General features: G+C 38.8%; 29 non-coding genes across 29 annotated transcripts; all 29 read right to left on the bottom strand.

The window, feature by feature from the left end:
• Positions 1 to 887: 887 nt before the first annotated feature.
• Positions 888 to 960, bottom strand: TRNAK-CUU (transfer RNA lysine (anticodon CUU)). The gene has a single exon. It is a non-coding gene; the product is annotated as a tRNA-Lys (tRNA).
• Positions 961 to 1,731: 771 nt separating this feature from the next.
• TRNAK-CUU (transfer RNA lysine (anticodon CUU)) lies at positions 1,732 to 1,804 on the bottom strand. Its single transcript has one exon. It is a non-coding gene; the product is annotated as a tRNA-Lys (tRNA).
• Positions 1,805 to 2,575: 771 nt separating this feature from the next.
• On the bottom strand, positions 2,576 to 2,648 carry TRNAK-CUU (transfer RNA lysine (anticodon CUU)). Its single transcript has one exon. It is a non-coding gene; the product is annotated as a tRNA-Lys (tRNA).
• Positions 2,649 to 3,001: 353 nt separating this feature from the next.
• TRNAA-AGC (transfer RNA alanine (anticodon AGC)) lies at positions 3,002 to 3,074 on the bottom strand. The gene has a single exon. It is a non-coding gene; the product is annotated as a tRNA-Ala (tRNA).
• A 771-nt stretch (positions 3,075 to 3,845) lies between these two features.
• On the bottom strand, positions 3,846 to 3,918 carry TRNAA-AGC (transfer RNA alanine (anticodon AGC)). Its single transcript has one exon. It is a non-coding gene; the product is annotated as a tRNA-Ala (tRNA).
• A 2,033-nt stretch (positions 3,919 to 5,951) lies between these two features.
• Positions 5,952 to 6,024, bottom strand: TRNAK-CUU (transfer RNA lysine (anticodon CUU)). The gene has a single exon. It is a non-coding gene; the product is annotated as a tRNA-Lys (tRNA).
• Positions 6,025 to 6,377: 353 nt separating this feature from the next.
• On the bottom strand, positions 6,378 to 6,450 carry TRNAA-AGC (transfer RNA alanine (anticodon AGC)). Its single transcript has one exon. It is a non-coding gene; the product is annotated as a tRNA-Ala (tRNA).
• Positions 6,451 to 6,795: 345 nt separating this feature from the next.
• On the bottom strand, positions 6,796 to 6,868 carry TRNAK-CUU (transfer RNA lysine (anticodon CUU)). The gene has a single exon. It is a non-coding gene; the product is annotated as a tRNA-Lys (tRNA).
• A 353-nt stretch (positions 6,869 to 7,221) lies between these two features.
• TRNAA-AGC (transfer RNA alanine (anticodon AGC)) lies at positions 7,222 to 7,294 on the bottom strand. The gene has a single exon. It is a non-coding gene; the product is annotated as a tRNA-Ala (tRNA).
• A 345-nt stretch (positions 7,295 to 7,639) lies between these two features.
• On the bottom strand, positions 7,640 to 7,712 carry TRNAK-CUU (transfer RNA lysine (anticodon CUU)). Its single transcript has one exon. It is a non-coding gene; the product is annotated as a tRNA-Lys (tRNA).
• Positions 7,713 to 10,171: 2,459 nt separating this feature from the next.
• TRNAK-CUU (transfer RNA lysine (anticodon CUU)) lies at positions 10,172 to 10,244 on the bottom strand. Its single transcript has one exon. It is a non-coding gene; the product is annotated as a tRNA-Lys (tRNA).
• Positions 10,245 to 11,859: 1,615 nt separating this feature from the next.
• Positions 11,860 to 11,932, bottom strand: TRNAK-CUU (transfer RNA lysine (anticodon CUU)). The gene has a single exon. It is a non-coding gene; the product is annotated as a tRNA-Lys (tRNA).
• A 353-nt stretch (positions 11,933 to 12,285) lies between these two features.
• On the bottom strand, positions 12,286 to 12,358 carry TRNAA-AGC (transfer RNA alanine (anticodon AGC)). Its single transcript has one exon. It is a non-coding gene; the product is annotated as a tRNA-Ala (tRNA).
• Positions 12,359 to 14,391: 2,033 nt separating this feature from the next.
• Positions 14,392 to 14,464, bottom strand: TRNAK-CUU (transfer RNA lysine (anticodon CUU)). Its single transcript has one exon. It is a non-coding gene; the product is annotated as a tRNA-Lys (tRNA).
• Positions 14,465 to 16,079: 1,615 nt separating this feature from the next.
• TRNAK-CUU (transfer RNA lysine (anticodon CUU)) lies at positions 16,080 to 16,152 on the bottom strand. The gene has a single exon. It is a non-coding gene; the product is annotated as a tRNA-Lys (tRNA).
• Positions 16,153 to 16,923: 771 nt separating this feature from the next.
• TRNAK-CUU (transfer RNA lysine (anticodon CUU)) lies at positions 16,924 to 16,996 on the bottom strand. The gene has a single exon. It is a non-coding gene; the product is annotated as a tRNA-Lys (tRNA).
• Positions 16,997 to 17,349: 353 nt separating this feature from the next.
• Positions 17,350 to 17,422, bottom strand: TRNAA-AGC (transfer RNA alanine (anticodon AGC)). Its single transcript has one exon. It is a non-coding gene; the product is annotated as a tRNA-Ala (tRNA).
• A 345-nt stretch (positions 17,423 to 17,767) lies between these two features.
• Positions 17,768 to 17,840, bottom strand: TRNAK-CUU (transfer RNA lysine (anticodon CUU)). Its single transcript has one exon. It is a non-coding gene; the product is annotated as a tRNA-Lys (tRNA).
• Positions 17,841 to 18,193: 353 nt separating this feature from the next.
• TRNAA-AGC (transfer RNA alanine (anticodon AGC)) lies at positions 18,194 to 18,266 on the bottom strand. Its single transcript has one exon. It is a non-coding gene; the product is annotated as a tRNA-Ala (tRNA).
• Positions 18,267 to 19,455: 1,189 nt separating this feature from the next.
• Positions 19,456 to 19,528, bottom strand: TRNAK-CUU (transfer RNA lysine (anticodon CUU)). Its single transcript has one exon. It is a non-coding gene; the product is annotated as a tRNA-Lys (tRNA).
• A 353-nt stretch (positions 19,529 to 19,881) lies between these two features.
• On the bottom strand, positions 19,882 to 19,954 carry TRNAA-AGC (transfer RNA alanine (anticodon AGC)). The gene has a single exon. It is a non-coding gene; the product is annotated as a tRNA-Ala (tRNA).
• Positions 19,955 to 20,299: 345 nt separating this feature from the next.
• TRNAK-CUU (transfer RNA lysine (anticodon CUU)) lies at positions 20,300 to 20,372 on the bottom strand. The gene has a single exon. It is a non-coding gene; the product is annotated as a tRNA-Lys (tRNA).
• A 353-nt stretch (positions 20,373 to 20,725) lies between these two features.
• Positions 20,726 to 20,798, bottom strand: TRNAA-AGC (transfer RNA alanine (anticodon AGC)). Its single transcript has one exon. It is a non-coding gene; the product is annotated as a tRNA-Ala (tRNA).
• Positions 20,799 to 21,143: 345 nt separating this feature from the next.
• TRNAK-CUU (transfer RNA lysine (anticodon CUU)) lies at positions 21,144 to 21,216 on the bottom strand. The gene has a single exon. It is a non-coding gene; the product is annotated as a tRNA-Lys (tRNA).
• Positions 21,217 to 21,569: 353 nt separating this feature from the next.
• Positions 21,570 to 21,642, bottom strand: TRNAA-AGC (transfer RNA alanine (anticodon AGC)). Its single transcript has one exon. It is a non-coding gene; the product is annotated as a tRNA-Ala (tRNA).
• Positions 21,643 to 22,831: 1,189 nt separating this feature from the next.
• TRNAK-CUU (transfer RNA lysine (anticodon CUU)) lies at positions 22,832 to 22,904 on the bottom strand. The gene has a single exon. It is a non-coding gene; the product is annotated as a tRNA-Lys (tRNA).
• A 771-nt stretch (positions 22,905 to 23,675) lies between these two features.
• On the bottom strand, positions 23,676 to 23,748 carry TRNAK-CUU (transfer RNA lysine (anticodon CUU)). The gene has a single exon. It is a non-coding gene; the product is annotated as a tRNA-Lys (tRNA).
• Positions 23,749 to 24,101: 353 nt separating this feature from the next.
• TRNAA-AGC (transfer RNA alanine (anticodon AGC)) lies at positions 24,102 to 24,174 on the bottom strand. The gene has a single exon. It is a non-coding gene; the product is annotated as a tRNA-Ala (tRNA).
• Positions 24,175 to 24,519: 345 nt separating this feature from the next.
• TRNAK-CUU (transfer RNA lysine (anticodon CUU)) lies at positions 24,520 to 24,592 on the bottom strand. The gene has a single exon. It is a non-coding gene; the product is annotated as a tRNA-Lys (tRNA).
• Positions 24,593 to 25,000: the final 408 nt, after the last annotated feature.

The raw sequence follows: 25,000 nt of genomic DNA, 5'->3' as shown, positions 1-25,000 counted from the left end.
TTATGAGAGCCAATGCTATCATCCAGCAAAAAATACTCGTTTTCGCCCAACGTGGGGCTCGAACCCACGACCCTGAGATTAAGAGTCTCATAGCTCTACCGACTGAGCTAGCCGGGACCCAAATAAATATGGTATGCAGACTCATCATTTTTTATTAAGGAAAACCGTTTCTGGATATTCCTCTGCTCTTGTTTTGCAAGGAACTTCACTTTTATACATCCTTCAGAGGAAAGAATGTCAAGTAAAATAAGACGAAATGAAAATGGAAGGTGTGAAATGTTCATTTTGAGATTGCATAAGAAATCAAATTCCTCTCACGTGCTATAGAATACCTAAACACTTTTGATTAAACCACTTTAGTTGTTATAATGACACCAAATTTGAAAGCCATCTGTGACTTTTCTGTTCTTACTCTGCAACAACCATGGCAATTACAAGTTAAAAAGTAAAATGTATGCAAATTTTAGAATGGAGAATGCGGGCATCGATCCCGCTACCTCTCGCATGCTAAGCGAGCACTCTACCATTTGAGCTAATTCCCCTGTGTGCTCACTCAGCATCACATTTCAAAAGTAACGTTACTGCTGTCCACACTTTATTTTAAGTCTAATTGCCCATAACATGAGTGTTCAGTTCACTCCTAACTGATGCCTTAACTACACCTAGGGGATGTTTTACACTTCAGGTTGGCATGTTTAGTACTTGAATAGGAGTGATATCACTGTATGTTAACCTAGACTCAGGCCCTACCTAATCTTGGAGATACATTTCTCATGAATGAGTAACCAAGGGAGATACAATTTTTAGGAGTTAGTGCATGTCTAATGCAAGATTAATCACCATATTATGAGAGCCAATGCTATCATCCAGCAAAAAATACTCGTTTTCGCCCAACGTGGGGCTCGAACCCACGACCCTGAGATTAAGAGTCTCATGCTCTACCGACTGAGCTAGCCGGGCTCCCACTTAAATATGGTATGCAGACTCATCATTTTTTATTAAGGAAAACTGTTTCTGGATATTCCTCTGCTCTTGTTTTGCAAGGAACTTCACTTTTATACATCCTTCAGAGGAAAGAATGTCAAGTAAAATAAGACGAAATGAAAATGGAAGGTGTGAAATTTTCATTTTGAGATTGCATAAGAAATCAAATTCCTCTCACGTGCTATAGAATACCTAAACACTTTTGATTAAACCACTTAAGTTGTTATAATGACACCAAATTTGAAAGCCATCTGTGACTTTTCTGTTCTTACTCTGCAACAACCATGGCAATTACAAGTTAAAAAGTAAAATGTATGCAAATTTTAGAATGGAGAATGCGGGCATCGATCCCGCTACCTCTCGCATGCTAAGCGAGCACTCTACCATTTGAGCTAATTCCCCTGTGTGCTCACTCAGCATCACATTTCAAAAGTAACGTTACTGCTGTCCACACTTTATTTTAAGTCTAATTGCCCATAACATGAGTGTTCAGTTCACTCCTAACTGATGCCTTAACTACACCTAGGGGATGTTTTACACTTCAGGTTGGCATGTTTAGTACTTGAATAGGAGTGATATCACTGTATGTTAACCTAGACTCAGGCCCTACCTAATCTTGGAGATACATTTCTCATGAATGAGTAACCAAGGGAGATACAATTTTTAGGAGTTAGTGCATGTCTAATGCAAGATTAATCACCATATTATGAGAGCCAATGCTATCATCCAGCAAAAAATACTCGTTTTCGCCCAACGTGGGGCTCGAACCCACGACCCTGAGATTAAGAGTCTCATGCTCTACCGACTGAGCTAGCCGGGCTCCCACTTAAATATGGTATGCAGACTCATCATTTTTTATTAAGGAAAACTGTTTCTGGATATTCCTCTGCTCTTGTTTTGCAAGGAACTTCACTTTTATACATCCTTCAGAGGAAAGAATGTCAAGTAAAATAAGACGAAATGAAAATGGAAGGTGTGAAATTTTCATTTTGAGATTGCATAAGAAATCAAATTCCTCTCACGTGCTATAGAATACCTAAACACTTTTGATTAAACCACTTTAGTTGTTATAATGACACCAAATTTGAAAGCCATCTGTGACTTTTCTGTTCTTACTCTGCAACAACCATGGCAATTACAAGTTAAAAAGTAAAATGTATGCAAATTTTAGAATGGAGAATGCGGGCATCGATCCCGCTACTTCTCGCATGCTAAGCGAGCGCTCTACCATTTGAGCTAATTCCCCTGTGTGCTCACTCAGCATCACATTTCAAAAGTAACGTTACTGCTGTCCACACTTTATTTTAAGTCTAATTGCCCATAACATGAGTGTTCAGTTCACTCCTAACTGATGCCTTAACTACACCTAGGGGATGTTTTACACTTCAGGTTGGCATGTTTAGTACTTGAATAGGAGTGATATCACTGTATGTTAACCTAGACTCAGGCCCTACCTAATCTTGGAGATACATTTCTCATGAATGAGTAACCAAGGGAGATACAATTTTTAGGAGTTAGTGCATGTCTAATGCAAGATTAATCACCATATTATGAGAGCCAATGCTATCATCCAGCAAAAAATACTCGTTTTCGCCCAACGTGGGGCTCGAACCCACGACCCTGAGATTAAGAGTCTCATGCTCTACCGACTGAGCTAGCCGGGCTCCCACTTAAATATGGTATGCAGACTCATCATTTTTTATTAAGGAAAACTGTTTCTGGATATTCCTCTGCTCTTGTTTTGCAAGGAACTTCACTTTTATACATCCTTCAGAGGAAAGAATGTCAAGTAAAATAAGACGAAATGAAAATGGAAGGTGTGAAATTTTCATTTTGAGATTGCATAAGAAATCAAATTCCTCTCACGTGCTATAGAATACCTAAACACTTTTGATTAAACCACTTTAGTTGTTATAATGACACCAAATTTGAAAGCCATCTGTGACTTTTCTGTTCTTACTCTGCAACAACCATGGCAATTACAAGTTAAAAAGTAAAATGTATGCAAATTTTAGAATGGAGAATGCGGGCATCGATCCCGCTACCTCTCGCATGCTAAGCGAGCGCTCTACCATTTGAGCTAATTCCCCTGTGTGCTCACTCAGCATCACATTTCAAAAGTAACGTTACTGCTGTCCACACTTTATTTTAAGTCTAATTGCCCATAACATGAGTGTTCAGTTCACTCCTAACTGATGCCTTAACTACACCTAGGGGATGTTTTACACTTCAGGTTGGCATGTTTAGTACTTGAATAGGAGTGATATCACTGTATGTTAACCTAGACTCAGGCCCTACCTAATCTTGGAGATACATTTCTCATGAATGAGTAACCAAGGGAGATACAATTTTTAGGAGTTAGTGCATGTCTAATGCAAGATTAATCACCATATTATGAGAGCCAATGCTATCATCCAGCAAAAAATACTCGTTTTCGCCCAACGTGGGGCTCGAACCCACGACCCTGAGATTAAGAGTTTCATAGCTCTACCGACTGAGCTAGCCGGGACCCAAATAAATATGGTATGCAGACTCATCATTTTTTATTAAGTAAAACCATTTCTGGATATTCCTCTGCTCTTGTTTTGCAAGGAACTTCACTTTTATACATCCTTCAGAGGAAAGAATGTCAAGTAAAATAAGACGAAATGAAAATGGAAGGTGTGAAATTTTCATTTTGAGATTGCATAAGAAATCAAATTCCTCTCACGTGCTATAGAATACCTAAACACTTTTGATTAAACCACTTTAGTTGTTATAATGACACCAAATTTGAAAGCCATCTGTGACTTTTCTGTTCTTACTCTGCAACAACCATGGCAATTACAAGTTAAAAAGTAAAATGTATGCAAATTTTAGAATGGAGAATGCGGGCATCGATCCCGCTACCTCTCGCATGCTAAGCGAGCGCTCTACCATTTGAGCTAATTCCCCTGTGTGCTCACTCAGCATCACATTTCAAAAGTAACGTTACTGCTGTCCACACTTTATTTTAAGTCTAATTGCCCATAACATGAGTGTTCAGTTCACTCCTAACTGATGCCTTAACTACACCTAGGGGATGTTTTACACTTCAGGTTGGCATGTTTAGTACTTGAATAGGAGTGATATCACTGTATGTTAACCTAGACTCAGGCCCTACCTAATCTTGGAGATACATTTCTCATGAATGAGTAACCAAGGGAGATACAATTTTTAGGAGTTAGTGCATGTCTAATGCAAGATTAATCACCATATTATGAGAGCCAATGCTATCATCCAGCAAAAAATACTCGTTTTCGCCCAACGTGGGGCTGGAACCCACGACCCTGAGATTAAGAGTCTCATAGCTCTACCGACTGAGCTAGCCGGGACCCAAATAAATATGGTATGCAGACTCATCATTTTTTATTAAGTAAAACCATTTCTGGATATTCCTCTGCTCTTGTTTTGCAAGGAACTTCACTTTTATACATCCTTCAGAGGAAAGAATGTCAAGTAAAATAAGACGAAATGAAAATGGAAGGTGTGAAATGTTCATTTTGAGATTGCATAAGAAATCAAATTCCTCTCACGTGCTATAGAATACCTAAACACTTTTGATTAAACCACTTTAGTTGTTATAATGACACCAAATTTGAAAGCCATCTGTGACTTTTCTGTTCTTACTCTGCAACAACCATGGCAATTACAAGTTAAAAAGTAAAATGTATGCAAATTTTAGAATGGAGAACGCGGGCATCGATCCCGCTACCTCTCGCATGCTAAGCGAGCACTCTACCATTTGAGCTAATTCCCCTGTGTGCTCACTCAGCATCACATTTCAAAAGTAACGTTACTGCTGTCCACACTTTATTTTAAGTCTAATTGCCCATAACATGAGTGTTCAGTTCACTCCTAACTGATGCCTTAACTACACCTAGGGGATGTTTTACACTTCAGGTTGGCATGTTTAGTACTTGAATAGGAGTGATATCACTGTATGTTAACCTAGACTCAGGCCCTACCTAATCTTGGAGATACATTTCTCATGAATGAGTAACCAAGGGAGATACAATTTTTAGGAGTTAGTGCATGTCTAATGCAAGATTAATCACCATATTATGAGAGCCAATGCTATCATCCAGCAAAAAATACTCGTTTTCGCCCAACGTGGGGCTCGAACCCACGACCCTGAGATTAAGAGTCTCATAGCTCTACCGACTGAGCTAGCCGGGACCCAAATAAATATGGTATGCAGACTCATCATTTTTTATTAAGTAAAACCATTTCTGGATATTCCTCTGCTCTTGTTTTGCAAGGAACTTCACTTTTATACATCCTTCAGAGGAAAGAATGTCAAGTAAAATAAGACGAAATGAAAATGGAAGGTGTGAAATGTTCATTTTGAGATTGCATAAGAAATCAAATTCCTCTCACGTGCTATAGAATACCTAAACACTTTTGATTAAACCACTTTAGTTGTTATAATGACACCAAATTTGAAAGCCATCTGTGACTTTTCTGTTCTTACTCTGCAACAACCATGGCAATTACAAGTTAAAAAGTAAAATGTATGCAAATTTTAGAATGGAGAATGCGGGCATCGATCCCGCTACCTCTCGCATGCTAAGCGAGCACTCTACCATTTGAGCTAATTCCCCTGTGTGCTCACTCAGCATCACATTTCAAAAGTAACGTTACTGCTGTCCACACTTTATTTTAAGTCTAATTGCCCATAACATGAGTGTTCAGTTCACTCCTAACTGATGCCTTAACTACACCTAGGGGATGTTTTACACTTCAGGTTGGCATGTTTAGTACTTGAATAGGAGTGATATCACTGTATGTTAACCTAGACTCAGGCCCTACCTAATCTTGGAGATACATTTCTCATGAATGAGTAACCAAGGGAGATACAATTTTTAGGAGTTAGTGCATGTCTAATGCAAGATTAATCACCATATTATGAGAGCCAATGCTATCATCCAGCAAAAAATACTCGTTTTCGCCCAACGTGGGGCTCGAACCCACGACCCTGAGATTAAGAGTCTCATGCTCTACCGACTGAGCTAGCCGGGCTCCCACTTAAATATGGTATGCAGACTCATCATTTTTTATTAAGGAAAACTGTTTCTGGATATTCCTCTGCTCTTGTTTTGCAAGGAACTTCACTTTTATACATCCTTCAGAGGAAAGAATGTCAAGTAAAATAAGACGAAATGAAAATGGAAGGTGTGAAATTTTCATTTTGAGATTGCATAAGAAATCAAATTCCTCTCACGTGCTATAGAATACCTAAACACTTTTGATTAAACCACTTTAGTTGTTATAATGACACCAAATTTGAAAGCCATCTGTGACTTTTCTGTTCTTACTCTGCAACAACCATGGCAATTACAAGTTAAAAAGTAAAATGTATGCAAATTTTAGAATGGAGAATGCGGGCATCGATCCCGCTACCTCTCGCATGCTAAGCGAGCGCTCTACCATTTGAGCTAATTCCCCTGTGTGCTCACTCAGCATCACATTTCAAAAGTAACGTTACTGCTGTCCACACTTTATTTTAAGTCTAATTGCCCATAACATGAGTGTTCAGTTCACTCCTAACTGATGCCTTAACTACACCTAGGGGATGTTTTACACTTCAGGTTGGCATGTTTAGTACTTGAATAGGAGTGATATCACTGTATGTTAACCTAGACTCAGGCCCTACCTAATCTTGGAGATACATTTCTCATGAATGAGTAACCAAGGGAGATACAATTTTTAGGAGTTAGTGCATGTCTAATGCAAGATTAATCACCATAATATGAGAGCCAATGCTATCATCCAGCAAAAAATACTCGTTTTCGCCCAACGTGGGGCTCGAACCCACGACCCTGAGATTAAGAGTCTCATGCTCTACCGACTGAGCTAGCCGGGCTCCCACTTAAATATGGTATGCAGACTCATCATTTTTTATTAAGGAAAACTGTTTCTGGATATTCCTCTGCTCTTGTTTTGCAAGGAACTTCACTTTTATACATCCTTCAGAGGAAAGAATGTCAAGTAAAATAAGACGAAATGAAAATGGAAGGTGTGAAATTTTCATTTTGAGATTGCATAAGAAATCAAATTCCTCTCACGTGCTATAGAATACCTAAACACTTTTGATTAAACCACTTTAGTTGTTATAATGACACCAAATTTGAAAGCCATCTGTGACTTTTCTGTTCTTACTCTGCAACAACCATGGCAATTACAAGTTAAAAAGTAAAATGTATGCAAATTTTAGAATGGAGAATGCGGGCATCGATCCCGCTACCTCTCGCATGCTAAGCGAGCGCTCTACCATTTGAGCTAATTCCCCTGTGTGCTCACTCAGCATCACATTTCAAAAGTAACGTTACTGCTGTCCACACTTTATTTTAAGTCTAATTGCCCATAACATGAGTGTTCAGTTCACTCCTAACTGATGCCTTAACTACACCTAGGGGATGTTTTACACTTCAGGTTGGCATGTTTAGTACTTGAATAGGAGTGATATCACTGTATGTTAACCTAGACTCAGGCCCTACCTAATCTTGGAGATACATTTCTCATGAATGAGTAACCAAGGGAGATACAATTTTTAGGAGTTAGTGCATGTCTAATGCAAGATTAATCACCATATTATGAGAGCCAATGCTATCATCCAGCAAAAAATACTCGTTTTCGCCCAACGTGGGGCTCGAACCCACGACCCTGAGATTAAGAGTCTCATGCTCTACCGACTGAGCTAGCCGGGCTCCCACTTAAATATGGTATGCAGACTCATCATTTTTTATTAAGGAAAACTGTTTCTGGATATTCCTCTGCTCTTGTTTTGCAAGGAACTTCACTTTTATTCATCCTTCAGAGGAAAGAATGTCAAGTAAAATAAGACGAAATGAAAATGGAAGGTGTGAAATTTTCATTTTGAGATTGCATAAGAAATCAAATTCCTCTCACGTGCTATAGAATACCTAAACACTTTTGATTAAACCACTTTAGTTGTTATAATGACACCAAATTTGAAAGCCATCTGTGACTTTTCTGTTCTTACTCTGCAACAACCATGGCAATTACAAGTTAAAAAGTAAAATGTATGCAAATTTTAGAATGGAGAATGCGGGCATCGATTCCGCTACCTCTCGCATGCTAAGCGAGCGCTCTACCATTTGAGCTAATTCCCCTGTGTGCTCACTCAGCATCACATTTCAAAAGTAACGTTACTGCTGTCCACACTTTATTTTAAGTCTAATTGCCCATAACATGAGTGTTCAGTTCACTCCTAACTGATGCCTTAACTACACCTAGGGGATGTTTTACACTTCAGGTTGGCATGTTTAGTACTTGAATAGGAGTGATATCACTGTATGTTAACCTAGACTCAGGCCCTACCTAATCTTGGAGATACATTTCTCATGAATGAGTAACCAAGGGAGATACAATTTTTAGGAGTTAGTGCATGTCTAATGCAAGATTAATCACCATATTATGAGAGCCAATGCTATCATCCAGCAAAAAATACTCGTTTACGCCCAACGTGGGGCTCGAACCCACGACCCTGAGATTAAGAGTCTCATAGCTCTACCGACTGAGCTAGCCGGGACCCAAATAAATATGGTATGCAGACTCATCATTTTTTATTAAGTAAAACCATTTCTGGATATTCCTCTGCTCTTGTTTTGCAAGGAACTTCACTTTTATACATCCTTCAGAGGAAAGAATGTCAAGTAAAATAAGACGAAATGAAAATGGAAGGTGTGAAATGTTCATTTTGAGATTGCATAAGAAATCAAATTCCTCTCACGTGCTATAGAATACCTAAACACTTTTGATTAAACCACTTTAGTTGTTATAATGACACCAAATTTGAAAGCCATCTGTGACTTTTCTGTTCTTACTCTGCAACAACCATGGCAATTACAAGTTAAAAAGTAAAATGTATGCAAATTTTAGAATGGAGAATGCGGGCATCGATCCCGCTACCTCTCGCATGCTAAGCGAGCACTCTACCATTTGAGCTAATTCCCCTGTGTGCTCACTCAGCATCACATTTCAAAAGTAACGTTACTGCTGTCCACACTTTATTTTAAGTCTAATTGCCCATAACATGAGTGTTCAGTTCACTCCTAACTGATGCCTTAACTACACCTAGGGGATGTTTTACACTTCAGGTTGGCATGTTTAGTACTTGAATAGGAGTGATATCACTGTATGTTAACCTAGACTCAGGCCCTACCTAATCTTGGAGATACATTTCTCATGAATGAGTAACCAAGGGAGATACAATTTTTAGGAGTTAGTGCATGTCTAATGCAAGATTAATCACCATATTATGAGAGCCAATGCTATCATCCAGCAAAAAATACTCGTTTTCGCCCAACGTGGGGCTCGAACCCACGACCCTGAGATTAAGAGTCTCATAGCTCTACCGACTGAGCTAGCCGGGACCCAAATAAATATGGTATGCAGACTCATCATTTTTTATTAAGTAAAACCATTTCTGGATATTCCTCTGCTCTTGTTTTGCAAGGAACTTCACTTTTATACATCCTTCAGAGGAAAGAATGTCAAGTAAAATAAGACGAAATGAAAATGGAAGGTGTGAAATGTTCATTTTGAGATTGCATAAGAAATCAAATTCCTCTCACGTGCTATAGAATACCTAAACACTTTTGATTAAACCACTTTAGTTGTTATAATGACACCAAATTTGAAAGCCATCTGTGACTTTTCTGTTCTTACTCTGCAACAACCATGGCAATTACAAGTTAAAAAGTAAAATGTATGCAAATTTTAGAATGGAGAATGCGGGCATCGATCCCGCTACCTCTCGCATGCTAAGCGAGCACTCTACCATTTGAGCTAATTCCCCTGTGTGCTCACTCAGCATCACATTTCAAAAGTAACGTTACTGCTGTCCACACTTTATTTTAAGTCTAATTGCCCATAACATGAGTGTTCAGTTCACTCCTAACTGATGCCTTAACTACACCTAGGGGATGTTTTACACTTCAGGTTGGCATGTTTAGTACTTGAATAGGAGTGATATCACTGTATGTTAACCTAGACTCAGGCCCTACCTAATCTTGGAGATACATTTCTCATGAATGAGTAACCAAGGGAGATACAATTTTTAGGAGTTAGTGCATGTCTAATGCAAGATTAATCACCATATTATGAGAGCCAATGCTATCATCCAGCAAAAAATACTCGTTTTCGCCCAACGTGGGGCTCGAACCCACGACCCTGAGATTAAGAGTCTCATGCTCTACCGACTGAGCTAGCCGGGCTCCCACTTAAATATGGTATGCAGACTCATCATTTTTTATTAAGGAAAACTGTTTCTGGATATTCCTCTGCTCTTGTTTTGCAAGGAACTTCACTTTTATTCATCCTTCAGAGGAAAGAATGTCAAGTAAAATAAGACGAAATGAAAATGGAAGGTGTGAAATTTTCATTTTGAGATTGCATAAGAAATCAAATTCCTCTCACGTGCTATAGAATACCTAAACACTTTTGATTAAACCACTTTAGTTGTTATAATGACACCAAATTTGAAAGCCATCTGTGACTTTTCTGTTCTTACTCTGCAACAACCATGGCAATTACAAGTTAAAAAGTAAAATGTATGCAAATTTTAGAATGGAGAATGCGGGCATCGATCCCGCTACCTCTCGCATGCTAAGCGAGCACTCTACCATTTGAGCTAATTCCCCTGTGTGCTCACTCAGCATCACATTTCAAAAGTAACGTTACTGCTGTCCACACTTTATTTGAAGTCTAATTGCCCATAACATGAGTGTTCAGTTCACTCCTAACTGATGCCTTAACTACACCTAGGGGATGTTTTACACTTCAGGTTGGCATGTTTAGTACTTGAATAGGAGTGATATCACTGTATGTTAACCTAGACTCAGGCCCTACCTAATCTTGGAGATACATTTCTCATGAATGAGTAACCAAGGGAGATACAATTTTTAGGAGTTAGTGCATGTCTAATGCAAGATTAATCACCATATTATGAGAGCCAATGCTATCATCCAGCAAAAAATACTCGTTTTCGCCCAACGTGGGGCTCGAACCCACGACCCTGAGATTAAGAGTCTCATAGCTCTACCGACTGAGCTAGCCGGGACCCAAATAAATATGGTATGCAGACTCATCATTTTTTATTAAGTAAAACCATTTCTGGATATTCCTCTGCTCTTGTTTTGCAAGGAACTTCACTTTTATACATCCTTCAGAGGAAAGAATGTCAAGTAAAATAAGACGAAATGAAAATGGAAGGTGTGAAATGTTCATTTTGAGATTGCATAAGAAATCAAATTCCTCTCACGTGCTATAGAATACCTAAACACTTTTGATTAAACCACTTTAGTTGTTATAATGACACCAAATTTGAAAGCCATCTGTGACTTTTCTGTTCTTACTCTGCAACAACCATGGCAATTACAAGTTAAAAAGTAAAATGTATGCAAATTTTAGAATGGAGAATGCGGGCATCGATCCCGCTACCTCTCGCATGCTAAGCGAGCACTCTACCATTTGAGCTAATTCCCCTGTGTGCTCACTCAGCATCACATTTCAAAAGTAACGTTACTGCTGTCCACACTTTATTTTAAGTCTAATTGCCCATAACATGAGTGTTCAGTTCACTCCTAACTGATGCCTTAACTACACCTAGGGGATGTTTTACACTTCAGGTTGGCATGTTTAGTACTTGAATAGGAGTGATATCACTGTATGTTAACCTAGACTCAGGCCCTACCTAATCTTGGAGATACATTTCTCATGAATGAGTAACCAAGGGAGATACAATTTTTAGGAGTTAGTGCATGTCTAATGCAAGATTAATCACCATATTATGAGAGCCAATGCTATCATCCAGCAAAAAATACTCGTTTTCGCCCAACGTGGGGCTCGAACCCACGACCCTGAGATTAAGAGTCTCATGCTCTACCGACTGAGCTAGCCGGGCTCCCACTTAAATATGGTATGCAGACTCATCATTTTTTATTAAGGAAAACTGTTATTGGATATTCCTCTGCTCTTGTTTTGCAAGGAACTTCACTTTTATTCATCCTTCAGAGGAAAGAATGTCAAGTAAAATAAGACGAAATGAAAATGGAAGGTGTGAAATTTTCATTTTGAGATTGCATAAGAAATCAAATTCCTCTCACGTGCTATAGAATACCTAAACACTTTTGATTAAACCACTTTAGTTGTTATAATGACACCAAATTTGAAAGCCATCTGTGACTTTTCTGTTCTTACTCTGCAACAACCATGGCAATTACAAGTTAAAAAGTAAAATGTATGCAAATTTTAGAATGGAGAATGCGGGCATCGATCCCGCTACCTCTCGCATGCTAAGCGAGCGCTCTACCATTTGAGCTAATTCCCCTGTGTGCTCACTCAGCATCACATTTCAAAAGTAACGTTACTGCTGTCCACACTTTATTTTAAGTCTAATTGCCCATAACATGAGTGTTCAGTTCACTCCTAACTGATGCCTTAACTACACCTAGGGGATGTTTTACACTTCAGGTTGGCATGTTTAGTACTTGAATAGGAGTGATATCACTGTATGTTAACCTAGACTCAGGCCCTACCTAATCTTGGAGATACATTTCTCATGAATGAGTAACCAAGGGAGATACAATTTTTAGGAGTTAGTGCATGTCTAATGCAAGATTAATCACCATATTATGAGAGCCAATGCTATCATCCAGCAAAAAATACTCGTTTACGCCCAACGTGGGGCTCGAACCCACGACCCTGAGATTAAGAGTCTCATAGCTCTACCGACTGAGCTAGCCGGGACCCAAATAAATATGGTATGCAGACTCATCATTTTTTATTAAGTAAAACCATTTCTGGATATTCCTCTGCTCTTGTTTTGCAAGGAACTTCACTTTTATACATCCTTCAGAGGAAAGAATGTCAAGTAAAATAAGACGAAATGAAAATGGAAGGTGTGAAATGTTCATTTTGAGATTGCATAAGAAATCAAATTCCTCTCACGTGCTATAGAATACCTAAACACTTTTGATTAAACCACTTTAGTTGTTATAATGACACCAAATTTGAAAGCCATCTGTGACTTTTCTGTTCTTACTCTGCAACAACCATGGCAATTACAAGTTAAAAAGTAAAATGTATGCAAATTTTAGAATGGAGAATGCGGGCATCGATCCCGCTACCTCTCGCATGCTAAGCGAGCACTCTACCATTTGAGCTAATTCCCCTGTGTGCTCACTCAGCATCACATTTCAAAAGTAACGTTACTGCTGTCCACACTTTATTTTAAGTCTAATTGCCCATAACATGAGTGTTCAGTTCACTCCTAACTGATGCCTTAACTACACCTAGGGGATGTTTTACACTTCAGGTTGGCATGTTTAGTACTTGAATAGGAGTGATATCACTGTATGTTAACCTAGACTCAGGCCCTACCTAATCTTGGAGATACATTTCTCATGAATGAGTAACCAAGGGAGATACAATTTTTAGGAGTTAGTGCATGTCTAATGCAAGATTAATCACCATATTATGAGAGCCAATGCTATCATCCAGCAAAAAATACTCGTTTTCGCCCAACGTGGGGCTCGAACCCACGACCCTGAGATTAAGAGTCTCATAGCTCTACCGACTGAGCTAGCCGGGACCCAAATAAATATGGTATGCAGACTCATCATTTTTTATTAAGTAAAACCATTTCTGGATATTCCTCTGCTCTTGTTTTGCAAGGAACTTCACTTTTATACATCCTTCAGAGGAAAGAATGTCAAGTAAAATAAGACGAAATGAAAATGGAAGGTGTGAAATGTTCATTTTGAGATTGCATAAGAAATCAAATTCCTCTCACGTGCTATAGAATACCTAAACACTTTTGATTAAACCACTTTAGTTGTTATAATGACACCAAATTTGAAAGCCATCTGTGACTTTTCTGTTCTTACTCTGCAACAACCATGGCAATTACAAGTTAAAAAGTAAAATGTATGCAAATTTTAGAATGGAGAATGCGGGCATCGATCCCGCTACCTCTCGCATGCTAAGCGAGCACTCTACCATTTGAGCTAATTCCCCTGTGTGCTCACTCAGCATCACATTTCAAAAGTAACGTTACTGCTGTCCACACTTTATTTTAAGTCTAATTGCCCATAACATGAGTGTTCAGTTCACTCCTAACTGATGCCTTAACTACACCTAGGGGATGTTTTACACTTCAGGTTGGCATGTTTAGTACTTGAATAGGAGTGATATCACTGTATGTTAACCTAGACTCAGGCCCTACCTAATCTTGGAGATACATTTCTCATGAATGAGTAACCAAGGGAGATACAATTTTTAGGAGTTAGTGCATGTCTAATGCAAGATTAATCACCATATTATGAGAGCCAATGCTATCATCCAGCAAAAAATACTCGTTTTCGCCCAACGTGGGGCTCGAACCCACGACCCTGAGATTAAGAGTCTCATGCTCTACCGACTGAGCTAGCCGGGCTCCCACTTAAATATGGTATGCAGACTCATCATTTTTTATTAAGGAAAACTGTTTCTGGATATTCCTCTGCTCTTGTTTTGCAAGGAACTTCACTTTTATTCATCCTTCAGAGGAAAGAATGTCAAGTAAAATAAGACGAAATGAAAATGGAAGGTGTGAAATTTTCATTTTGAGATTGCATAAGAAATCAAATTCCTCTCACGTGCTATAGAATACCTAAACACTTTTGATTAAACCACTTTAGTTGTTATAATGACACCAAATTTGAAAGCCATCTGTGACTTTTCTGTTCTTACTCTGCAACAACCATGGCAATTACAAGTTAAAAAGTAAAATGTATGCAAATTTTAGAATGGAGAATGCGGGCATCGATCCCGCTACCTCTCGCATGCTAAGCGAGCACTCTACCATTTGAGCTAATTCCCCTGTGTGCTCACTCAGCATCACATTTCAAAAGTAACGTTACTGCTGTCCACACTTTATTTTAAGTCTAATTGCCCATAACATGAGTGTTCAGTTCACTCCTAACTGATGCCTTAACTACACCTAGGGGATGTTTTACACTTCAGGTTGGCATGTTTAGTACTTGAATAGGAGTGATATCACTGTATGTTAACCTAGACTCAGGCCCTACCTAATCTTGGAGATACATTTCTCATGAATGAGTAACCAAGGGAGATACAATTTTTAGGAGTTAGTGCATGTCTAATGCAAGATTAATCACCATATTATGAGAGCCAATGCTATCATCCAGCAAAAAATACTCGTTTTCGCCCAACGTGGGGCTCGAACCCACGACCCTGAGATTAAGAGTCTCATAGCTCTACCGACTGAGCTAGCCGGGACCCAAATAAATATGGTATGCAGACTCATCATTTTTTATTAAGTAAAACCATTTCTGGATATTCCTCTGCTCTTGTTTTGCAAGGAACTTCACTTTTATACATCCTTCAGAGGAAAGAATGTCAAGTAAAATAAGACGAAATGAAAATGGAAGGTGTGAAATGTTCATTTTGAGATTGCATAAGAAATCAAATTCCTCTCACGTGCTATAGAATACCTAAACACTTTTGATTAAACCACTTTAGTTGTTATAATGACACCAAATTTGAAAGCCATCTGTGACTTTTCTGTTCTTACTCTGCAACAACCATGGCAATTACAAGTTAAAAAGTAAAATGTATGCAAATTTTAGAATGGAGAATGCGGGCATCGATCCCGCTACCTCTCGCATGCTAAGCGAGCACTCTACCATTTGAGCTAATTCCCCTGTGTGCTCACTCAGCATCACATTTCAAAAGTAACGTTACTGCTGTCCACACTTTATTTTAAGTCTAATTGCCCATAACATGAGTGTTCAGTTCACTCCTAACTGATGCCTTAACTACACCTAGGGGATGTTTTACACTTCAGGTTGGCATGTTTAGTACTTGAATAGGAGTGATATCACTGTATGTTAACCTAGACTCAGGCCCTACCTAATCTTGGAGATACATTTCTCATGAATGAGTAACCAAGGGAGATACAATTTTTAGGAGTTAGTGCATGTCTAATGCAAGATTAATCACCATATTATGAGAGCCAATGCTATCATCCAGCAAAAAATACTCGTTTTCGCCCAACGTGGGGCTCGAACCCACGACCCTGAGATTAAGAGTCTCATGCTCTACCGACTGAGCTAGCCGGGCTCCCACTTAAATATGGTATGCAGACTCATCATTTTTTATTAAGGAAAACTGTTTCTGGATATTCCTCTGCTCTTGTTTTGCAAGGAACTTCACTTTTATACATCCTTCAGAGGAAAGAATGTCAAGTAAAATAAGACGAAATGAAAATGGAAGGTGTGAAATTTTCATTTTGAGATTGCATAAGAAATCAAATTCCTCTCACGTGCTATAGAATACCTAAACACTTTTGATTAAACCACTTTAGTTGTTATAATGACACCAAATTTGAAAGCCATCTGTGACTTTTCTGTTCTTACTCTGCAACAACCATGGCAATTACAAGTTAAAAAGTAAAATGTATGCAAATTTTAGAATGGAGAATGCGGGCATCGATCCCACTACCTCTCGCATGCTAAGCGAGCGCTCTACCATTTGAGCTAATTCCCCTGTGTGCTCACTCAGCATCACATTTCAAAAGTAACGTTACTGCTGTCCACACTTTATTTTAAGTCTAATTGCCCATAACATGAGTGTTCAGTTCACTCCTAACTGATGCCTTAACTACACCTAGGGGATGTTTTACACTTCAGGTTGGCATGTTTAGTACTTGAATAGGAGTGATATCACTGTATGTTAACCTAGACTCAGGCCCTACCTAATCTTGGAGATACATTTCTCATGAATGAGTAACCAAGGGAGATACAATTTTTAGGAGTTAGTGAATGTCTAATGCAAGATTAATCACCATATTATGAGAGCCAATGCTATCATCCAGCAAAAAATACTCGTTTTCGCCCAACGTGGGGCTCGAACCCACGACCCTGAGATTAAGAGTCTCATGCTCTACCGACTGAGCTAGCCGGGCTCCCACTTAAATATGGTATGCAGACTCATCATTTTTTATTAAGGAAAACTGTTTCTGGATATTCCTCTGCTCTTGTTTTGCAAGGAACTTCACTTTTATACATCCTTCAGAGGAAAGAATGTCAAGTAAAATAAGACGAAATGAAAATGGAAGGTGTGAAATTTTCATTTTGAGATTGCATAAGAAATCAAATTCCTCTCACGTGCTATAGAATACCTAAACACTTTTGATTAAACCACTTTAGTTGTTATAATGACACCAAATTTGAAAGCCATCTGTGACTTTTCTGTTCTTACTCTGCAACAACCATGGCAATTACAAGTTAAAAAGTAAAATGTATGCAAATTTTAGAATGGAGAATGCGGGCATCGATCCCGCTACCTCTCGCATGCTAAGCGAGCGCTCTACCATTTGAGCTAATTCCCCTGTGTGCTCACTCAGCATCACATTTCAAAAGTAACGTTACTGCTGTCCACACTTTATTTTAAGTCTAATTGCCCATAACATGAGTGTTCAGTTCACTCCTAACTGATGCCTTAACTACACCTAGGGGATGTTTTACACTTCAGGTTGGCATGTTTAGTACTTGAATAGGAGTGATATCACTGTATGTTAACCTAGACTCAGGCCCTACCTAATCTTGGAGATACATTTCTCATGAATGAGTAACCAAGGGAGATACAATTTTTAGGAGTTAGTGCATGTCTAATGCAAGATTAATCACCATATTATGAGAGCCAATGCTATCATCCAGCAAAAAATACTCGTTTTCGCCCAACGTGGGGCTCGAACCCACGACCCTGAGATTAAGAGTCTCATGCTCTACCGACTGAGCTAGCCGGGCTCCCACTTAAATATGGTATGCAGACTCATCATTTTTTATTAAGGAAAACTGTTTCTGGATATTCCTCTGCTCTTGTTTTGCAAGGAACTTCACTTTTATTCATCCTTCAGAGGAAAGAATGTCAAGTAAAATAAGACGAAATGAAAATGGAAGGTGTGAAATTTTCATTTTGAGATTGCATAAGAAATCAAATTCCTCTCACGTGCTATAGAATACCTAAACACTTTTGATTAAACCACTTTAGTTGTTATAATGACACCAAATTTGAAAGCCATCTGTGACTTTTCTGTTCTTACTCTGCAACAACCATGGCAATTACAAGTTAAAAAGTAAAATGTATGCAAATTTTAGAATGGAGAATGCGGGCATCGATCCCGCTACCTCTCGCATGCTAAGCGAGCGCTCTACCATTTGAGCTAATTCCCCTGTGTGCTCACTCAGCATCACATTTCAAAAGTAACGTTACTGCTGTCCACACTTTATTTTAAGTCTAATTGCCCATAACATGAGTGTTCAGTTCACTCCTAACTGATGCCTTAACTACACCTAGGGGATGTTTTACACTTCAGGTTGGCATGTTTAGTACTTGAATAGGAGTGATATCACTGTATGTTAACCTAGACTCAGGCCCTACCTAATCTTGGAGATACATTTCTCATGAATGAGTAACCAAGGGAGATACAATTTTTAGGAGTTAGTGCATGTCTAATGCAAGATTAATCACCATATTATGAGAGCCAATGCTATCATCCAGCAAAAAATACTCGTTTTCGCCCAACGTGGGGCTCGAACCCACGACCCTGAGATTAAGAGTCTCATAGCTCTACCGACTGAGCTAGCCGGGACCCAAATAAATATGGTATGCAGACTCATCATTTTTTATTAAGGAAAACCGTTTCTGGATATTCCTCTGCTCTTGTTTTGCAAGGAACTTCACTTTTATACATCCTTCAGAGGAAAGAATGTCAAGTAAAATAAGACGAAATGAAAATGGAAGGTGTGAAATGTTCATTTTGAGATTGCATAAGAAATCAAATTCCTCTCACGTGCTATAGAATACCTAAACACTTTTGATTAAACCACTTTAGTTGTTATAATGACACCAAATTTGAAAGCCATCTGTGACTTTTCTGTTCTTACTCTGCAACAACCATGGCAATTACAAGTTAAAAAGTAAAATGTATGCAAATTTTAGAATGGAGAATGCGGGCATCGATCCCGCTACCTCTCGCATGCTAAGCGAGCACTCTACCATTTGAGCTAATTCCCCTGTGTGCTCACTTAGCATCACATTTCAAAAGTAACGTTACTGCTGTCTACACTTTATTTTAAGTCTAATTGCCCATAACATGAGTGTTCAGTTCACTCCTAACTGATGCCTTAACTACACCTGGGGGATGTTTTACACTTCAGGTTGGCATGTTTAGTACTTGAATAGGAGTGATATCACTGTATGTTAACCTAGACTCAGGCCCTACCTAATCTGGGAGATACATTTCTCATGAATGAGTAACCAAGGGAGATACAATTTTTAGGAGTTAGTGCATGTCTAATGCAAGATTAATCACCATATTATGAGAGCCAATGCTATCATCCAGCAAAAAATACTCGTTTTCGCCCAACGTGGGGCTCGAACCCACGACCCTGAGATTAAGAGTCTCATGCTCTACCGACTGAGCTAGCCGGGCTCCCACTTAAATATGGTATGCAGACTCATCATTTTTTATTAAGGAAAACTGTTTCTGGATATTCCTCTGCTCTTGTTTTGCAAGGAACTTCACTTTTATACATCCTTCAGAGGAAAGAATGTCAAGTAAAATAAGACGAAATGAAAATGGAAGGTGTGAAATTTTCATTTTGAGATTGCATAAGAAATCAAATTCCTCTCACGTGCTATAGAATACCTAAACACTTTTGATTAAACCACTTTAGTTGTTATAATGACACCAAATTTGAAAGCCATCTGTGACTTTTCTGTTCTTACTCTGCAACAACCATGGCAATTACAAGTTAAAAAGTAAAATGTATGCAAATTTTAGAATGGAGAATGCGGGCATCGATCCCGCTACCTCTCGCATGCTAAGCGAGCGCTCTACCATTTGAGCTAATTCCCCTGTGTGCTCACTCAGCATCACATTTCAAAAGTAACGTTACTGCTGTCCACACTTTATTTTAAGTCTAATTGCCCATAACATGAGTGTTCAGTTCACTCCTAACTGATGCCTTAACTACACCTAGGGGATGTTTTACACTTCAGGTTGGCATGTTTAGTACTTGAATAGGAGTGATATCACTGTATGTTAACCTAGACTCAGGCCCTACCTAATCTTGGAGATACATTTCTCATGAATGAGTAACCAAGGGAGATACAATTTTTAGGAGTTAGTGAATGTCTAATGCAAGATTAATCACCATATTATGAGAGCCAATGCTATCATCCAGCAAAAAATACTCGTTTTCGCCCAACGTGGGGCTCGAACCCACGACCCTGAGATTAAGAGTCTCATGCTCTACCGACTGAGCTAGCCGGGCTCCCACTTAAATATGGTATACAGACTCATCATTTTTTATTAAGGAAAACTGTTTCTGGATATTCCTCTGCTCTTGTTTTGCAAGGAACTTCACTTTTATACATCCTTCAGAGGAAAGAATGTCAAGTAAAATAAGACGAAATGAAAATGGAAGGTGTGAAATTTTCATTTTGAGATTGCATAAGAAATCAAATTCCTCTCACGTGCTATAGAATACCTAAACACTTTTGATTAAACCACTTTAGTTGTTATAATGACACCAAATTTGAAAGCCATCTGTGACTTTTCTGTTCTTACTCTGCAACAACCATGGCAATTACAAGTTAAAAAGTAAAATGTATGCAAATTTTAGAATGGAGAATGCGGGCATCGATCCCGCTACCTCTCGCATGCTAAGCGAGCGCTCTACCATTTGAGCTAATTCCCCTGTGTGCTCACTCAGCATCACATTTCAAAAGTAACGTTACTGCTGTCCACACTTTATTTTAAGTCTAATTGCCCATAACATGAGTGTTCAGTTCACTCCTAACTGATGCCTTAACTACACCTAGGGGATGTTTTACACTTCAGGTTGGCATGTTTAGTACTTGAATAGGAGTGATATCACTGTATGTTAACCTAGACTCAGGCCCTACCTAATCTTGGAGATACATTTCTCATGAATGAGTAACCAAGGGAGATACAATTTTTAGGAGTTAGTGCATGTCTAATGCAAGATTAATCACCATATTATGAGAGCCAATGCTATCATCCAGCAAAAAATACTCGTTTTCGCCCAACGTGGGGCTCGAACCCACGACCCTGAGATTAAGAGTCTCATGCTCTACCGACTGAGCTAGCCGGGCTCCCACTTAAATATGGTATGCAGACTCATCATTTTTTATTAAGGAAAACTGTTTCTGGATATTCCTCTGCTCTTGTTTTGCAAGGAACTTCACTTTTATACATCCTTCAGAGGAAAGAATGTCAAGTAAAATAAGACGAAATGAAAATGGAAGGTGTGAAATTTTCATTTTGAGATTGCATAAGAAATCAAATTCCTCTCACGTGCTATAGAATACCTAAACACTTTTGATTAAACCACTTTAGTTGTTATAATGACACCAAATTTGAAAGCCATCTGTGACTTTTCTGTTCTTACTCTGCAACAACCATGGCAATTACAAGTTAAAAAGTAAAATGTATGCAAATTTTAGAATGGAGAATGCGGGCATCGATCCCGCTACCTCTCGCATGCTAAGCGAGCGCTCTACCATTTGAGCTAATTCCCCTGTGTGCTCACTCAGCATCACATTTCAAAAGTAACGTTACTGCTGTCCACACTTTATTTTAAGTCTAATTGCCCATAACATGAGTGTTCAGTTCACTCCTAACTGATGCCTTAACTACACCTAGGGGATGTTTTACACTTCAGGTTGGCATGTTTAGTACTTGAATAGGAGTGATATCACTGTATGTTAACCTAGACTCAGGCCCTACCTAATCTTGGAGATACATTTCTCATGAATGAGTAACCAAGGGAGATACAATTTTTAGGAGTTAGTGCATGTCTAATGCAAGATTAATCACCATATTATGAGAGCCAATGCTATCATCCAGCAAAAAATACTCGTTTTCGCCCAACGTGGGGCTCGAACCCACGACCCTGAGATTAAGAGTCTCATAGCTCTACCGACTGAGCTAGCCGGGACCCAAATAAATATGGTATGCAGACTCATCATTTTTTATTAAGGAAAACCGTTTCTGGATATTCCTCTGCTCTTGTTTTGCAAGGAACTTCACTTTTATACATCCTTCAGAGGAAAGAATGTCAAGTAAAATAAGACGAAATGAAAATGGAAGGTGTGAAATGTTCATTTTGAGATTGCATAAGAAATCAAATTCCTCTCACGTGCTATAGAATACCTAAACACTTTTGATTAAACCACTTTAGTTGTTATAATGACACCAAATTTGAAAGCCATCTGTGACTTTTCTGTTCTTACTCTGCAACAACCATGGCAATTACAAGTTAAAAAGTAAAATGTATGCAAATTTTAGAATGGAGAATGCGGGCATCGATCCCGCTACCTCTCGCATGCTAAGCGAGCACTCTACCATTTGTGCTAATTCCCCTGTGTGCTCACTCAGCATCACATTTCAAAAGTAACGTTACTGCTGTCCACACTTTATTTTAAGTCTAATTGCCCATAACATGAGTGTTCAGTTCACTCCTAACTGATGCCTTAACTACACCTAGGGGATGTTTTACACTTCAGGTTGGCATGTTTAGTACTTGAATAGGAGTGATATCACTGTATGTTAACCTAGACTCAGGCCCTACCTAATCTTGGAGATACATTTCTCATGAATGAGTAACCAAGGGAGATACAATTTTTAGGAGTTAGTGCATGTCTAATGCAAGATTAATCACCATATTATGAGAGCCAATGCTATCATCCAGCAAAAAATACTCATTTTCGCCCAACGTGGGGCTCGAACCCACGACCCTGAGATTAAGAGTCTCATGCTCTACCGACTGAGCTAGCCGGGCTCCCACTTAAATATGGTATGCAGACTCATCATTTTTTATTAAGGAAAACTGTTTCTGGATATTCCTCTGCTCTTGTTTTGCAAGGAACTTCACTTTTATACATCCTTCAGAGGAAAGAATGTCAAGTAAAATAAGACGAAATGAAAATGGAAGGTGTGAAATTTTCATTTTGAGATTGCATAAGAAATCAAATTCCTCTCACGTGCTATAGAATACCTAAACACTTTTGATTAAACCACTTAAGTTGTTATAATGACACCAAATTTGAAAGCCATCTGTGACTTTTCTGTTCTTACTCTGCAACAACCATGGCAATTACAAGTTAAAAAGTAAAATGTATGCAAATTTTAGAATGGAGAATGCGGGCATCGATCCCGCTACCTCTCGCATGCTAAGCGAGCACTCTACCATTTGAGCTAATTCCCCTGTGTGCTCACTCAGCATCACATTTCAAAAGTAACGTTACTGCTGTCCACACTTTATTTTAAGTCTAATTGCCCATAACATGAGTGTTCAGTTCACTCCTAACTGATGCCTTAACTACACCTAGGGGATGTTTTACACTTCAGGTTGGCATGTTTAGTACTTGAATAGGAGTGATATCACTGTATGTTAACCTAGACTCAGGCCCTACCTAATCTTGGAGATACATTTCTCATGAATGAGTAACCAAGGGAGATACAATTTTTAGGAGTTAGTGCATGTCTAATGCAAGATTAATCACCATATTATGAGAGCCAATGCTATCATCCAGCAAAAAATACTCGTTTTCGCCCAACGTGGGGCTCGAACCCACGACCCTGAGATTAAGAGTCTCATGCTCTACCGACTGAGCTAGCCGGGCTCCCACTTAAATATGGTATGCAGACTCATCATTTTTTATTAAGGAAAACCGTTTCTGGATATTCCTCTGCTCTTGTTTTGCAAGGAACTTCACTTTTATACATCCTTCAGAGGAAAGAATGTCAAGTAAAATAAGACGAAATGAAAATGGAAGGTGTGAAATTTTCATTTTGAGATTGCATAAGAAATCAAATTCCTCTCACGTGCTATAGAATACCTAAACACTTTTGATTAAACCACTTTAGTTGTTATAATGACACCAAATTTGAAAGCCATCTGTGACTTTTCTGTTCTTACTCTGCAACAACCATGACAATTACAAGTTAAAAAGTAAAATGTTTGCAAATTTTAGAATGGAGAATGCGGGCATCGATCCCGCTACCTCTCGCATGCTAAGCGAGCGCTCTACCATTTGAGCTAATTCCCCTGTGTGTGCACTCAGCATCATATTTCAAAAGTAACGTTACTGCTGTCCACACTTTATTTTAAGTCTAATTGCCCATAACATGAGTGTTCAGTTCACTCCTAACTGATGCCTTAACTACACCTAGGGGATGTTTTACACTTCAGGTTGGCATGTTTAGTACTTGAATAGGAGTGATATCACTGTATGTTAACCTAGACTCAGGCCCTACCTAATCTTGGAGATACATTTCTCATGAATGAGTAACCAAGGGAGATACAATTTTTAGGAGTTAGTGCATGTCTAATGCAAGATTAATCACCATATTATGAGAGCCAATGCTATCATCCAGCAAAAAATACTCGTTTTCGCCCAACGTGGGGCTCGAACCCACGACCCTGAGATTAAGAGTCTCATGCTCTACCGACTGAGCTAGCCGGGCTCCCACTTAAATATGGTATGCAGACTCATCATTTTTTATTAAGGAAAACCGTTTCTGGATATTCCTCTGCTCTTGTTTTGCAAGGAACTTCACTTTTATACATCCTTCAGAGGAAAGAATGTCAAGTAAAATAAGACGAAATGAAAATGGAAGGTGTGAAATTTTCATTTTGAGATTGCATAAGAAATCAAATTCCTCTCACGTGCTATAGAATACCTAAACACTTTTGATTAAACCACTTTAGTTGTTATAATGACACCAAATTTGAAAGCCATCTGTGACTTTTCTGTTCTTACTCTGCAACAACCATGGCAATTACAAGTTAAAAAGTAAAATGTATGCAAATTTTAGAATGGAGAATGCGGGCATCGATCCCGCTACCTCTCGCATGCTAAGCGAGCACTCTAC

The sequence above is a fragment of the Triturus cristatus genome, chromosome 4_1, assembly GCF_964204655.1.
Source record: "Triturus cristatus chromosome 4_1, aTriCri1.1, whole genome shotgun sequence".
NCBI classification, from domain to species: domain Eukaryota; kingdom Metazoa; phylum Chordata; class Amphibia; order Caudata; family Salamandridae; genus Triturus; species Triturus cristatus.
This window is presented reverse-complemented; position numbering and strand designations above follow the sequence as displayed.